Source organism: Gopherus flavomarginatus, chromosome 4 (genome assembly GCF_025201925.1).
Source record: "Gopherus flavomarginatus isolate rGopFla2 chromosome 4, rGopFla2.mat.asm, whole genome shotgun sequence".
Classification (NCBI taxonomy): domain Eukaryota; kingdom Metazoa; phylum Chordata; order Testudines; family Testudinidae; genus Gopherus; species Gopherus flavomarginatus.
In genome coordinates, this window is record NC_066620.1 from 107,515,583 (window position 1) to 107,531,336 (window position 15,754).

Below are 15,754 nucleotides of genomic sequence, written 5' to 3' on the forward strand. Positions count from 1 at the left end.
AGTCTTGTTTCACAATCATTAAAGCATGATTGTACATCCTCCTGTAGATGGACGTGCACATAGAGCATTTGTGAGAATTAGCTGCATGCATTCTGTGGAGAACTAGCTCCAGTGAAAACTTCCCTGGTTCCTCTATTCTAAACAATGCTGGCCCCAAAAAGATACAAATAATCCCAGTTAGTCTGCAGCTAAAGTTAACAATTTTTACAACTAACCTTTCCTATTATGTTTGTTTGTCAGAGTATTATAGACTATCATCATTATTGCCATTCTATAACACCTTTCATATGAAATATCTAAATGCACTTTATCAATATCATCCAATTATGTCTTGCAATGTTCTTGTAAGGCTTTTCTCCCCCACTTTACAGATGGGGAAACTGAGGCACAGCTAGCTGTTTTGCCCACGGTCACACAATGAGTCAGTGGCTAAGCTGGGAAAGAATACAAGAATTCTGACTCTCATTTTAAAAAAAGCCCGTACAATTAAATCCTTTTAATTAAAACACTGGTGAAGTCAAACACTTTTGTTGTAAGGGGAAATGCATTAAAATTAAGACAGTGAACAAGAGCATTAAAAAAAGAATCACATAACAGATCAGTGAATTAACATTCCAAGAATGGAACGGGGTCAACAAGCCCCACACTGAACCACGGAGGGGAATAGAGCAATACTGTGCTAGGAGGCCCTGCTCCTCAACATATGCAAAGCATGTTCCCAATGGAGGAACATTTTAAGGAGATTGGCAGCCCAAAAGAAAGGGGGTGGGAGAATTAACTGCTCTGCATGTGGCACCAAGAAACAAGGCTGATGCTTAGAACTGTGCAGGGAGTGGCAACAGCTTTGTGAAGGGGGATTTGGGTTCCCTCAGTCCTTGAGAGTTGAAAGCCCCGAGACAGATTAACTAACTGAACTGGACACTGAGGACATGTCTACATTGCCGTTAGACACCCAGGGCAGGCCCATGCCAGCTGACTTGGTTTCCTGGGGCTCAGGCTGAAGGGCTGTTTAATTGCAGAGCTCAGGTAAGCTCTGGGACCCTCCCACCTAGGGTGACCAGACAGCAAATGTGAAAAATCAGGACAGTGGGTGGGGGGTAATAGGAGACTATATAAGAAAAAGACCCAAAAATCGGGACTGTCCCTATAAAATCGGGGCATCTGGTCACCCTACTCCCACCTCACAGGGTCTTAGAGCCTGGGCTCCAGCCAAGGCCAGAACCTCTATGCCACAATTACACAGCCCCTTAGCCTGAGTCAGATGGCACATGCCAGCCGCAGGCTTTTGATTGCAGTGTAGACATATCCTAAGAGACTGAGGAGAGTCTGCTTAGTCTGCAACCGTGCCCCAAACTGAAGAGCATCAGACTGATAGGAAATGACTAGGGGGATACATACTTTGGGGTAACTCAGTAACTGGGCTGGCCACATTGAGAGACTCCTGGGGGCCCTGTGCTGATACCTGTTGGAGTGGGAGGGGGTCCCCCCTATGTTGCCTCCCCTCCAGGTCCTTTGTAGTGATGGAGCAACTGGAACATGAGGGGGTAATGAGGCTGCAGCTGGGACTCTGGGATGACTAGACTGGCAGAACTTGTAAAGTCATGAGGAGCTGACCACTAGGCCAGATGGTCACCAGACCTTCCTTCTACAGCAGACAGGAGCAAACTATGGCCCGCATGGAACATCCGGCCCACAGGACCCCTCTCTCTCTCTCTTCCTGCCAGGGAGTAGGGTAAGAACAGGCTCGCAGCGGAGCCAGCCCAACTCCCTGGCAGCACGATGAGCGGGGCAGAAGCTAGCCCCTGACCCCTCCCCTTTTGCTCCCCTCCCTCCTTCACAGTCACAGTTCCCTCAGCGCCTGGGGCCACCTGGCTGCAGCTCCAGCCGGGTGGCACGGCTATAGTGCCACCAGACCTGATGCTCCAGGGAGACTCAGTCAGGGGACGGGGAGCAGGGGGTGTTACACAGGGGTTGCAGGGGGCCGGTCAAGGGGCCTGGGCCCTGCTGCTGTGGTCAGGGGCAGAGCAAGCCAGGCCCCTCGCCCCACCCCCAGCATGCTTGGTCTCTGTCCCCAGCAGCCAAGCCCAGACAGGGAATGAGCCCTGCCCGACTGCCAGGGAGGGCAGCCAAACGAGCAGGGGAAACACAGGGAAAGGACTGAACCCCCTTTTCCTCCACGTCACAAGTAACGTGGGGTGGGGAGAGCAGGGAGGCTTGGATAAGGGGCGGGGAGCGGGAGGGACTGGATGGTGGATGGGCATCCTGGGGGGATGCTCAGGGGGCAGAGAGCAAGGGTGTTTGGATAGGATGCGGGAGTCCTGTGGTGGCAGTCAGGGATGGGGAGCAAGGGGGGTTGGATGGGAGTGTGGGTTTTGGGGGGCTGGATATGGGGCAGGGGCCAGGCCATGCCTCGTTGTTTGTGGAGGCATAGCCTCCCCCAGCCTTCCCTACCCAGCCCTCTATACAATTTCTGTACCCGATGTGGCCCTACGGCCAAAAAGTTGCCCACCCCTGTTCTACAGAGTAGAACAGGAGGCTAACAATGTGCAACAGAAATTCATTTAACTGTATCTTTAAAACAGCAGATTATGATGGGAACCAAAATACTATTGGCCAAACTGATTACAGTGAAATAAACTCATGATACAAAAACTGCTTCCATGCTTAGACTGCATGAAATCTGAAACAGGACAGTAACAGAGAAAGTCTATTATGCCATTTTCTCCTCTAACACCATTTTATGGGGTACAGACATTTAGAAGGTTCTCTGGTGTAGGGTGCTGAGCAGTGCACCTGGAAAAATCTGCAGAGACTCAGCTTTGCGACCATAGGCAAATCACTTGCTGCTCTTTTTATGTCACAAACTAGCTGTACAATGCATAAAAGCAGGACCTCACTGTAAAACAGGTATTGCATAGGAGCAGAGCTTTAGGGGTGACTAATTTACAAATCAATCAATCAAAAAGAAACAAAATTTAAAGGCAGAAGTGGGAACTTGCAATGGAAACAAATAGTATCTTATTCCTGCACAATATTTAGTAGAAACCCTTCTGTGACGGTGAAGGGTGCTTACAAAGGGCTTGATCCAGCAAGGGGCTTGATCCAGTAAAGCATTAAGCACAGGGTTGAAATCAGTGAGGCTAGACACATGCTTAAAGTTAAAAATCCCAACATAATATACAATCAATCTATAATTGTCACTGGTTAAACTTCAAAAGGTGAGGGTATTGAAAAATCTTCTCTCTTTCTTAGAACCTCTCCGGGCTTGAAATCATGCTGGAAAACCTGCAAGAATGTTTCCCTGTGACATCTCCTGCTCAATTTCAGATGGGTCAGAAGTATTATCATTCTGGTCATTGTTAGGGCTGGCTGAACATTTTCCATCAAAACTGTTTTTTGATGGAAAATTGGCTTTTCAACTAAGTAGGTTTTTTTTTGTATGAAAAATGTTTGCTTTCCATGGAAAATTTAATTTTTTCATTAAAAAAAAGAATAGTTCAGCTAAAACCTGATTTTTTTTCCAATTTGGAAATACTGCCATGGTGCCTCATAGGAACTGAAGTTCAGTTGACTCACGTCCCCATTCTCCTCCATAGGCTGGGCTCCCTGGCTGGACAATATATTCTAAGATGTATTTTGGCTGGGAATTCCCATGATGCATTGTCTCTCCTCTCCAAGAGGCATTACCATGGTTCCTCATTGGAGAAGTAGTCCAACCAGGGAACCTTACAACTCCCATGAGGCACCACAGCAGCACTGCAATTTTTGGGCAAGATATTTCAGTTTTCAATAAATTGACATTTTCCATGGAAAATGTAAATTTTTTTTTCCTATTTTCATCATAATTTGTGATGGAAAACCCCCTATTTTCAACCAGCTCTATTTATATGTATTTTCATAAGTGTACTTGGGGCCTTACAATAGGTACAGTGTGCTAAATATTTTCAAAACCATCAGTGTAAAACAGATAAATTAGTATCTACCATGTTTTGAAAGGAACATGATATACCTAATGTTGAAATAAATTATTAGCACAGTATGTATTACTGTAATAGCCAAAAGATCAAATGCATCTTTCAATTATACTCATGCAATCCCAATAATTTTATGGAGTTACTTACTCCTGACAGATGGGCGCAGAATTCATATGGCCCGCATATTTCTGTGGCCCCCGTGCAGAAAAATGCAAAAGCAATCTGCGGGGGGATACACGCCTCTTCCCTGGCAGCCCAAGCAGTGCGTCTCTTCCAGCATGCCTAGAGCAGCTTCAGAGACGCAAATCACTGCAGGGGGAGGGGGACTGGGCATGTGTGCCTGCAGAGGAGACACTGATCACCGTCAGGGGGCCGGGCTGGCCAACAAGCAAGAGAGAATCTGTCCCTCTCTCTTGATACTGCAGCTCGAGGGGTGTGGAGGAGGGTAGGTCTTTTTGTTATGTAGGAGGAAGGCTCTGGCCCTGAGGCAGAAGTGTAGCAGCCTGCCTGCTTAGTATAATGTAACTTCTCGAGAACCGAAAACAACACTTAATTAAATATTAGTATCATGTTAATGAAAATTGTTTGTTTTTAAGTTAAAGAAAATAGCTTTTGTAAAAAAACCCACGTTAATGATTCTGTTGATGGTTAACTGAGCTCATTCTCTGAAGCAGAAATGTAGCAACCTGTCTGCATAGCAACATTGTTAATTATTCCATTCTCAGTCAATTCTCCCAGGAGCATAAAAACCTGTAAAAGTTTTAAGGCCCCTACATTGCCAGAGTGATGTAAAGCCTTACAAATGACAGTAAGAGTATGTCTATACTTGCAGAGTTTTTGTGCTGTAAGTTTCACCGGTGATCGGGAACCGGTGAAAGTAAAGCACTGGTTTGTGTACTCACTTAATTCCTCGGGTGTCAGAGAGCGTTTACATTAGCAGCACTTCCATCGCAGTTGAGAGCAGCACTCTAGGGTGGCTATCCCACAGTGCAGCTCTTTCCAGTTTGATGATGGGTCTTGTGGGAAGGGAGAGGGTGATCGTGGGGCATCCGGGGTCCCTGCACAGCCTCCCCTCCCTAAACACTGATCAGCTCCAGTAGCTCAGCATTGCTCCAAGCAGGGGATGGTTTGCTCCTGTGGAGCAGGCATTGTCGCCTGGCCAGATAAGTGAGCACTTGCCAAGAAAACAGGAAGGGGCGTTTCAAAGTTCCTGAGGCTTTACAGGGGAAGGGGTGGACAGCTGTTTACTTGGCATCAGAGCAGCCGAGGTGCTGGCCAGAGTGGTCAGGTAGGCACTCCAGAGGCTAAAAGCTGTGTAAACAGATAGAACGTGTCTTTGCTTGCACATCACAGTAAAAGCATCACCAGTAAGAGCTGTACGCCTCTCGTGGAGGTGGTTTTCTTTTTGCGATGAAACTTCTGAGTTTCACTGGAAAAAATCATTGGCAAGTGTAGACGCTCCCATGGTTTTTGTGCAAAAAAGGGACTTTTCTCACTTTAAATGGCAAGTGTAGACATGCCCTAAAGGAATGAGCTAGGAAGATCTGTGAGCTGTCTCCCTTTCTTCCTGTGCCAAAGTGACACAATGGGGTTAGATTTTTACTTACCCATTTAAAAAAAAGGACTTTTGAGGGCAAATAAAACATTTACCAAGCAGTCAATACAATGTCAGGACAATCAGAACCAAGCACTTCCCAAAGTACCCAGCCAGTTCCAGGACAATGATTAGCAAAACTGTATGACCTTCATGTGTGAAATTTAAAATGACATTCTACTTTTTTTTTTTAAATGAAAATCTAGGATTATAACTGAAATGCAGGGTATTAGTTACTAAGTTTTGTAACTTAACTTCCATGTGTTTAGGAAATGCTGAATAGTTATTGTGACCTTTTTCCTGTATTGTAGTTTAAATAACTTACCCAAAACAATTGAAACTGGTGTGATTATATTGCATTATTTTGACAAAATCTGCAGAATTTTGCTGTATTTTTAAATTTTTTGGCACAGAATCCCCCCAGGAGTCGGAGTACCACCAAAATCACTTAGAACAGAATCAGGCCCCAGGATAGCACCTATTTTAAGTAAACAACTAAGATAATTATTTATCTAAATTCAAAATATGGATCTAATCACCTTCTTCACCTGAGTCCATTGCTTTATTTCTATAAAAATCTATTTGCTTTACCTTTTCAGAAAGTTTCCCAACTCTGTAAGAACCTTAGTTTTCCACCTGACTGTGGAGTACAAGCTATGCATTCTGGGTTAACTGCAAAAGTGAACATTTGGGTAACTGGTGTAGTTAATGTCAAGTTCATGAATGATACTTTTTCTGGCAACCTGATGATCAAAACTTTAGCAGCTTTGTAGTGTCTTCAATAGAATTCTTCTTTCATGCTTCAAATACAAAACCTGCCAACATTTGAAATCTATTAATAGTGATATATTTGGAGAGAAAAATGCAGGCACTGGATGAGCTTTCCAGTTGGCCTAGTGCATAAACAAAGTGCACTGATTATAAACTCACTAGTGTTTTAATTGCCTTCTGGTGGTTTTAATTTTTTTGGTCATCGTATAATTTATAACCACTCTCAGTCAAAGGATATTAGTGTTGTAGGCTTCACTGCTTACAATATCATTGCTAAATGATAGCTAAGCAGTATCCCAATGGGTAGGTATATCTGTGATTTATCTGGCAGCATATTTTGTCATGATAAGGGTATTCTGTATCTTTGCAAACTATCAATCAACTGAGAGAATAGTTGGACTTTTTCAGTGAGCTGTAATCCATTCTAGCACCTAGAGGCAAATATATCTGACAGTCTTTAGGGCTAATTTAGTGGTTTAGATTCTGCCCTCTTAAGAGAACTTGTTGTCTTGTAAAATTTATTAAAATTTTAGTTACTTCCAGGAGAAATATGTAGTCATACATTTCCGAGAGCAATTTTTTGGGGGAATAACTACAATAAATTTTGTCTTGGAACTCACCTTTTCCCCTGCAGCTTCTCCCAACACCTCTACCCTCATTTTCTGCTGTTAACTGGGTATTCTACATCACCTCTGTATAACACTCAATCTCACATATACACACATTAGACAGCAAAGTGATTTCTCCATTTTTGGAGGAGCATGAGGCCAATGGAGAGCAAGGTGCAGATTCATTAGTAATTACAATTTACACAGAGAATAATTAGTACAAGCATCCCCATGCACATGCACCCACCATTCTGGCACTGCCTATTCAGTACTCACCAGCTTCTCGATTTGCATTGTGACCTGCTGGCTTGGGAGGTGGGACAGGGGACTGCTTAGCAGGAGCCTTGACTTTTTTTTTAACATGAGGTGCTTCATTACTCTTATGGCTGGTGGCGGTGGCAGCAGCAGTAACATTTTTTGGAGGTATTGATGCTTTTTTAGGTTTAGGCCTAGACTTAGGCGGCGGTGGAGCATGGGATGCCGGTTTTTCAGGACAGTTAACAGTGCTTTCTATAAAGAAGAAAGTGAACAGAAGCCGACTGACACGGACATACACAGTGTAAACACAATGACAAGCTAGATGCTGCTGCTTAAGCTCTTGGGAATCGGAAAAGAGTTCCTCTTCTCTTATTTAATAACAATGCATCACCCCAATGAAATGTTACACTAGCTCTCAACTGAAGACCTTTCTATGGAGGATGAGGCACTTACCCTGCTTCTCCCAATTTTAATCTATCCCACAGGTTTCTGAGTTCTACCCTTGACTTGCAGTAGCACTGATTGGCCTGCTAACTACAGTCTGAGTCAGTGTTAGAATCTAGGAGCTCCATTCTCCCCTCAAACAAATTCCCTGAGGTTCTGTTTACTTCCCTTGAGAGCAGCAAACCATATAGTCCCGTATTGAATTTGTGACTGTTCTGTAAACTGGGGCATCTCCACAGTCACAGGTTCAGTGGTTACCAAACCTGGCAGTGGCTGGAAATTTCAGCTGCAGCAGCTCCTTCTCCTGTGCCACAGCATGTTTGCTAGAAATGGTAACTTTATTCGGGTATCTTCCTCACAGTACTTCTATTCTTCAGGCAGAACTGAAGCCAAACTAAATGGAATGTTATTTGGCATGGGAATACTCACCTGCCCTTGCACTAACTCTGATTGTGACTGCCAGCACTGACAGTATAGGAGCAAAATGCACAGTTAAAGTATTTCTAAAAATAGCTCCCTTTGACATTGGAGGTAACTATTTTTGGTAATCAGTGGCAATCAGTGTACCAGCTCTTACAATTAAGATCATATTAGAACCATACTCTCTGCATGTCAAGTGGCCATTTCTGGATCTCTTTGTCTTGCCTTCCACCCTCTATATTACTATATCTCTAATCCATTCCCAAAAGATAAGCAGCATGTCTTCACTGTAAAGATTAGCAGATGGAAGACAAATGACATGTTAGACAACAATTACACTGCTTTATCTCAGGATCAAGGATAAAGGATTAGGATCAACGCTGTGGTCTAGCAATGGTGAACTTGAGCCCAGTGTGTCATTGGTCTTCATTACACGCAGCAGGCACACACTTCTCTGTTTTCACATGTTGTGGGAATGAAGACAAACAGTTCATTCCTTTTCACTTACTGGATTATCCAGCACAATCACTTCACACTAACTGTTGATTTTGTCACTCTCTATTTCCAGCCTAAGCTTACAACGTTATGGACTTGGCTGTTCTTGCTAATGCTTCTGATACAATATTATGACAACCTTTTACAACTACACCTCTACCTCGATATAACGCTGTCCTTGGACGCCAAAAAATCTTACCGTGTTATAGGTGAAACCGTGTTATATTGAACTTGCTTTGATCCACTGTGTGTGCAGCCCCGCCCTCCTGGAGCATTGCTTTACCACGTTATATCCAAATTCATGTTATATCGAGTGACGTTATATCAAGGTAGCAGTGTATTAAATTGAGGGCTACTTCTGCTCACTGACCCCCTTGGACTATCTCTCTGCTCTCTTGCTTCTACTTTCTGGATCAGACACACTCAGGGAGAAGGAGATATATTTATTAAACTTTCCTTTCCTCTTTTATAGTACATTTTCTGTGCATATCTATCTAGTCATTACAGCACCTATGCATCCGCGTCAAAAATCTTCCCAGCTTCTCTTTTTGATGATGACTTCTGCTTTGATGCAATGGACAAAAGTATCAGGACAGCAGCAGAAGATATATGAAGGAAGCCCACCTATTTTTAAAAGGCAAGATTATGACAGAAGCAGTGGATGCTGTCAGTGGGAGAGAAAAATCAGATGAGAGATTTCAGTCCTATGGCTGCTTCAGTGAAACTCCCAACTGGACCCCTTTCTGAAGTCTGCCATTTAAGAAAATCATTAATTTCTCTTCCGCCAGCTCTGGACTAAGGGTGCAGAACTTAAATCAATTAAAAAATATCTTCCATTAACTCCATGCTGTCTTCAGGAAGCAGACAAACAGATTGGTCTTTAATACCACAGTCACTGGTCAGCTTTTGCGGTGTTTATCTTATAATTGATAGGAAAAACTGGTTAGCCAAAATGAGGTGGGATCAGCATAGGGAGGTTTCCAGTGAGCTGTGGCCAGACAAAACCTAATATACAGGACAGAAGGATGGTACCCCTTCTTCTCAAATTGCCACTACACTGACAGGCACATACACGTACAGGCAACCAGTTACTCAGGTCTGTAACCTGGATATTATCTTCATCCACACAGCCAGGCTATAGCTAAGCCTTGTAGATTCATTTTGGACACCATCTCTTAGATATGGCCTTTGCTATCCAGCCACACAACTAGAAATCTCATTGTCTCACATCTCAGTTCCTGCAGCATCCTTTTCTCTGGTCTTGATGAGTGCAATCTTGCCCCAATCATATCTATTCAGAATGCTGCTGCAAGGATCATTTCTCTAGTCCATCACTTTGACCATGTCACATCTCTTTTGCATACAGTAGAACTTCAGTTACGAACACCAGAGTTAGGAACTAACCAGTCAACCACAACCTCATTTGGAACTGGAAGTGCACAGACAGCAGCAGAGACAAAAATAAATAAATAAATAAATAAATAGCCGATACAGTTCACTACTGTGTTATAACGTAAATTACTAAAAAAAAGTGGGAGGAAAGCTTAAAAAATACATTTTACAAGGTAAGGAAACTGTTTCTGAGCTTGTTTCATGATGGGCAGAAGCTGGGAATGGGCAACAGTGGATGGATCACTTGATGATTCTCTTCTGTTCATTCCCTCTGGGGCACCTGGCATTGGCCGCTGTCAGAAGACAGGATGCTGGGCTAGACGGCCCTTTGCACTGACCCAGTATGGCTGTTCCTTTGTTCTTAAATGAGTCCCCCAGTGTGATTCTGCTTGTACATTGGCCCTTAATCTTCATGACTATTCATTCTTTGACACCTCAGCTGAGACTGACAACAGCAATAACCATCAGAGCCAACTCTATCTATCTGTTTCTCCATACCCATCTCCATGGTATACCAGCACCAGCCAGGAGGTGCTGTTTTCTGATTTGGATATCTGTCCACTAGGAACCGGACCAAGATGACCAACTCCTTTTATAAAGACAGGTTTCAGAGTAGCAGCCGTGTTAGTCTGTACCCGCAAAAAGAACAGGAGTACTTGTGGCACCTTAGAGACTAACACATTTATTTGAGCATAAGCTTTCGTAGCCCACGAAAGCTTATGCTCAAATAAATGTGTTAGTCTTTAAGGTGCCACAAGTACTCCTGTTCATTTTATAAAATGACCTGAAACAGCCATCAGATAGGAGTAACTTTTAGTCACTATCATCTTGTAACGGATTCGGACAGTGAGCAATCACTTGGACCAAGGCAATCCACCCATCAATTACCCTTTTAAAGACGAACAAAAACAAAGCAAATGTTAATGCCTCATTCAGAGCTTCAATCAATATTGCATTTATATTTAGATGCTGAGCACCCACAACTACAGCCAGAGAAAGCTCTGCTCCTGCTGTGCAGACACCTAAATGATGTCTAGGTTTACAAAATGGTCACCATCCAGCAGCTCGTACTGTGACACTGTGGCCTGATTTTCAAAAGGACGTGATACCCAAATATGCTGAGCTCTTTTGAAAATTTGACTATTTTTCAGTGGTAAGTGGTAACTGAAGTTTTTTTAAACCAGGGTCCCAATGGTAGCTGTCGAACCCTTCTGAAAATTCTGGCCATAATGTTTAGAAACAACTCCCTGCATATTCATAAATTTACTGTTAACTTGTTGTTAATTGCTAGGGATATTTAATAATGAAAGACCAATGTTTTTCTCAATCTATCACAGCATTATCTCATACTGTACTAGTAGTATTATTTCTAATGCTAGAGGAGCACCACAAGGAAACAACAGCACAGCAGGCTCAGGAAGAGAGAACAGATAGAGCTGCAACTCAGGCATCTAATCCACATCAACAGCAAAGTCATCCCCTCCAGGAAGAGAAGTGTAACTCAGTGGGTGATGCTAAGGAAAATTAGTGTTGCAAACAGTATATGGTTATCACAGCTTACTGCAAAAACGAAACTGCTGTGAGAAGAAGAGGGATTTTTCCCTATGACTGCTTGTGTACAGAGCATGGGCATGGTTAATTAAGAACATGGGGGTAGACACTTGTGGACCTCTAACTCTTTGTCACCACTTGTATCGGCAGCACAGTGTACAAGAGGCCTTGTTGAAGGAATCTGCAGGAGTCTTTCGGCTAGGGGAGAGAAGCTAGTTTACATGTGCCTCTCGGTGGAATGGTTTGCAGAGTGTAATTCTGCAGGGAGCAAGTTATGACCGAGAAGGAAGCAGAGAGGATTGCCTTCACTCAGGCTCCACAAGTCTGGAATCCCAAAGGGTAGATAGGTCGCTGCAGAAGTCTCTGGACGAGGGGGAAAGGATATGGTTGATACGCTGAACTTGCTGAACTTGCGTTAAATAGTTTTATTTTGAAGAAACCAAAGTCCTGAAGAAAACAGAACTGAAAATCTGGGGTTGGAGAGTGTTTTTTCATGCATGGGCCAGAGAGTTAGCCGACTGGCTTACATGCTCAAATAAAAGACTAAGTTAAAGGGAGATAAGAGATCGGTGGACAAACAGAAGGGGTAAGAAGCTGCATCACAATGAATTAAAATTTAGAGCTTGGAATAGAATTCTCCGGTGTTAAAAGACCCACAGATGTTGTGAAATCCAGCCGGAAAGCAACATGCAAATTTCCTGCAGTAGAGGACATGCAGAAATCCGCCAGAACACACAGCATTGTTCAGCTGATCTACTATAAATGCTTAGGAACATTTCAGAAGCTTGTGCTCAGTCTCTCAGCATCCAGAACACAGCCCTGGGTTCCCACATTACTATCGTTTTTCACAGCACTAATAATCACGTCTGGCTACCACGCTGCAAAATTAAACTTCTCAGCTCCTGTTCCCATCACTATCTTGCTCCTGGGTATTCAGCCAAATATTTCTTCAAGACCAAGATAACCATGAAGTGTGAAATTAACTAGCTGGGATAAAAACAGATTGCATCAGTTTTCTAAACTAAACCGAACTGTATGCTTAAGGTTCTAAACTAAGCTAGTGAGCCAGAGATGGAGAAGAAAGAGCAATCCTGCCAGGGGCACCGGAGGCATTATGCTGTGTAGTGAGGAGTAAGCATACTGCCTCGGGTGCTTGGAGAAGGAAAGGGAGGTCATCCTTAGCAGTTACAATTCTGATACTTTTTCTACAGCAAGTGTAGCCTGTGCTCTCCCTAGTGCTGCTCCCTGTCCGTGGGTGGGACCATGCACATGAAGGGGAGGGGAAAGCACAAGTCCATGGCTATATCCCTCCTCCACACTGTTGCCCAATCTGGAGCCAGGCTGCCAATCTTCCTGCCTAGCACTTCCATAGCTCCAGCGACCCAATTACATCTGCCTTCTGTGTGGGTGAACTGGAGCAGGGAGGTACTTAGAAGCTCTCTATTCCCTCTCCTCCACTCTAGTGTACCTACACAGGACAGCCATAATTAAGCTCTTCATTTTCCTTGAAAGGCGCTGGGTCATTTTCCTTTTAAAAAACATTGGAGTTCACAGAGTAAATAAATGATCTATAACAAGATCCAGGTTTCTCATCTGCAAAGGCTCAATAATCAATTACCTGTTGTATGTAAAAACTGTCAGCAGCTCCTCATTATCCTTATGCCAGGGAGGAATTTCCTTTTAAACATGCCACTTGGATGACTGACACCACATCATTATTTCAAATAGCAACAGTTACATTATTAAGCTGCCAAAGGGAATTTTTTTTACAAAATGTGAGAAGCATCTGTAAACTGACAAGCAGCAGATGGGTTTACAGTTTATAGAATTGTTTGGCAGCACACAAGACAGCTTGGAAGGGTTTTTTTTTTGGTTTCATACACTTTTGCTTAACTCATTTTACATTATATGTTTCAGTCTATTGTTTGCCTCTGTTTCTCTAACTCTACAGATCACTATGAGATGGTTCTTCCTTTAACTCCTAACATATTCCATTTTCCACAGTGTTGCCAACTCTTGCAATTTTACTGAGAGTGTTGTGATATTTGTTGTTTTTCTTAAAAGCCCCAGATCCTGGAGTCATGTAAGAATCTCACTTTTTATTTTATTTTATTTATTTAAAGTTCCTAGCCCTCCTGGTTGTGGGGAAAACTTGAAAACATGAACTTCACAGACTCAAAATCCAGAAGACGGGTAGAAAGAACCCTCCACATATTTTTAATCTCATGATTTTTTAAAAACACTTTGGTCTGTCAATACTGATTACTGCAGCATGCCCTGATACTAAATGAAAGGAATTAATCCTGCCTCCAGTCCTCAGATGCATGTCAAGTGGGCAAAAACTCTCCTTTAAGATTTATTCACAAGTACAGTACCTCTAAAATGCATAAGAGAGCATCTACCTTGGGATTGTACTTCCTGAACACGCTACCCCTGAATTTTCTAGCTAACTCAGACTCTCTCATATCTTGATTCTTATGACAGAGTGAGAGTTGTGATCAGAAAGAGCAGCATGTTCCATGACCTGGGCATAGGACAGTGAGCCAGGAACTCCTGCATTGCAATTCCAGTTCTGACACAGTCTCTTTCTAAGGCCATGAGCACATCATTTGCCTTAAATTCCTACTGAAGTCAATAGGCCCAATTGTCCTCTCACTTAAGTGGTGTAAGTCAAGAGTAACTCCAGTGAAGCGCAATGGGCTTATAGACTGCTTTTGCTCAGTGCGTTCACCACTTCTTGCAGGATTGGTCTCTAATATGTCCATTGTACTATTCAAATTCAAAGTGCTTCATATCCCCTATGTAACATTACTAAAACTTTATTGAAGCTAGAAGATCAAAATCCCACTTTTTTTGTTATTATTACATCTCCTTCCCAATGCATTTCAATTTCTCAGAGGAATTGGAGAGAAGAGGTATCATAATTACTTATTCCTCTATTCTTAGATAGCTTTTGTGGCAAGGATTTGAAGTGGCTCTCTACAAAGCAGTCACAGTAGGTATAGAAGGTACCAAACATATGCAGACGTTGAACCTTCCATTTTAACTAGAACTCTAAATTCTGCAGGACCAGCCATGTAGGATCAAAGCACAATTAAAAAAAAATGTTTTTTTTTCTCTTAAATGTTCCACGGGAAACCCTGGAGTAGGAAAGGATAAAATAATAATTGACATAATATTCAGCCCCAAAATCAACCTGAAATCTTTTTTGCCAAGTTTTCCCTTCCCATTATTTTCCACTCTACTGAATCTACGCATTTCTAGTCCTGGCTGGGACCAGAAGCTGGATGTGCCAAAATACCATGAGAAAGGCTGGTCTTCTTGTTTTTCCGGCTCAACTGAAGACAGCAAGTACTGGAAATCTCACAAGAAAGCCAGTTCTTAGATATCCAGCCACATTTTGCAGCTCCAAAAGGTCTGCACAATTTGGAGAAGAATCCAAACTTTTTGAGTGATCAGCTGAACTGACACACTCAACCTTCCAAGGAGCACTTCTCACTAGAAAAGCCTACAAGAATTATTTTGGAAAGGCTGTTAAATCAAACAACCAGAAATAAAGAGATCCTAACCCTTTGCATTCCTGATACTTTTCAGCAAAGTCCAATAAACAAGTTGTAATTCAAGAGTAATTTTCCTGACAATGTAATAGCAGCGTGAAGTACTAAGTATGTTAGAAAAGAAAGAACAATTACAGGACAAATCCCGGGATCCTCACTCAGTGTTCACTCTTTCTTATTCCATCAAACTCCTAACCAAGTCAATAGAAGTTCGAGTGAAGACAGTATAAGCTAAACTGACTTCAGGATTTGGCCAAATAATAATGTTTAGCATGTATACATTGCCTTCTACAAAGCACCTTACAGACATGGGATCAAATTTGCAAAAGCATATAAGTGACATAGGAGCCTCAGTTCAATTTTCAGAAGTGACTTAGACACTTAGGTGGCTGAGATGCATTGAAAGTCAATGGGACTTAGCTTCCCAAGTTACTTTTGACACCAAGACATAAGCTCGTAAATCACTTTAGGCACTTTTGAAAATTGTACACATGAACTAATTTTTTCAATAATCCCAAAAGGCTAATAACTATGTATAATGGGGCTTAACCACCATCAGCTACAAGGCAAGGGGAAGAACCCCAATTAGTCATGCTCTCCATCTGGGGAAAGTGATTAACTAATTACCTCCTGCCTACAGAAGGCAACACTAGGCCTTATAAGTAGCCTGAGGGAGCTCAGTTATGAGAG

At 42.7% G+C, this 15,754-nt stretch overlaps 1 protein-coding gene across 5 annotated transcripts in view; it reads right to left on the bottom strand.

Annotated features, from left to right (window-relative positions):
- The window catches only part of PHACTR2 (phosphatase and actin regulator 2), a 228,676-nt gene that overhangs the window by 42,690 nt on the left and 170,232 nt on the right, over positions 1-15,754 (bottom strand). The window lies entirely within an intron of this gene.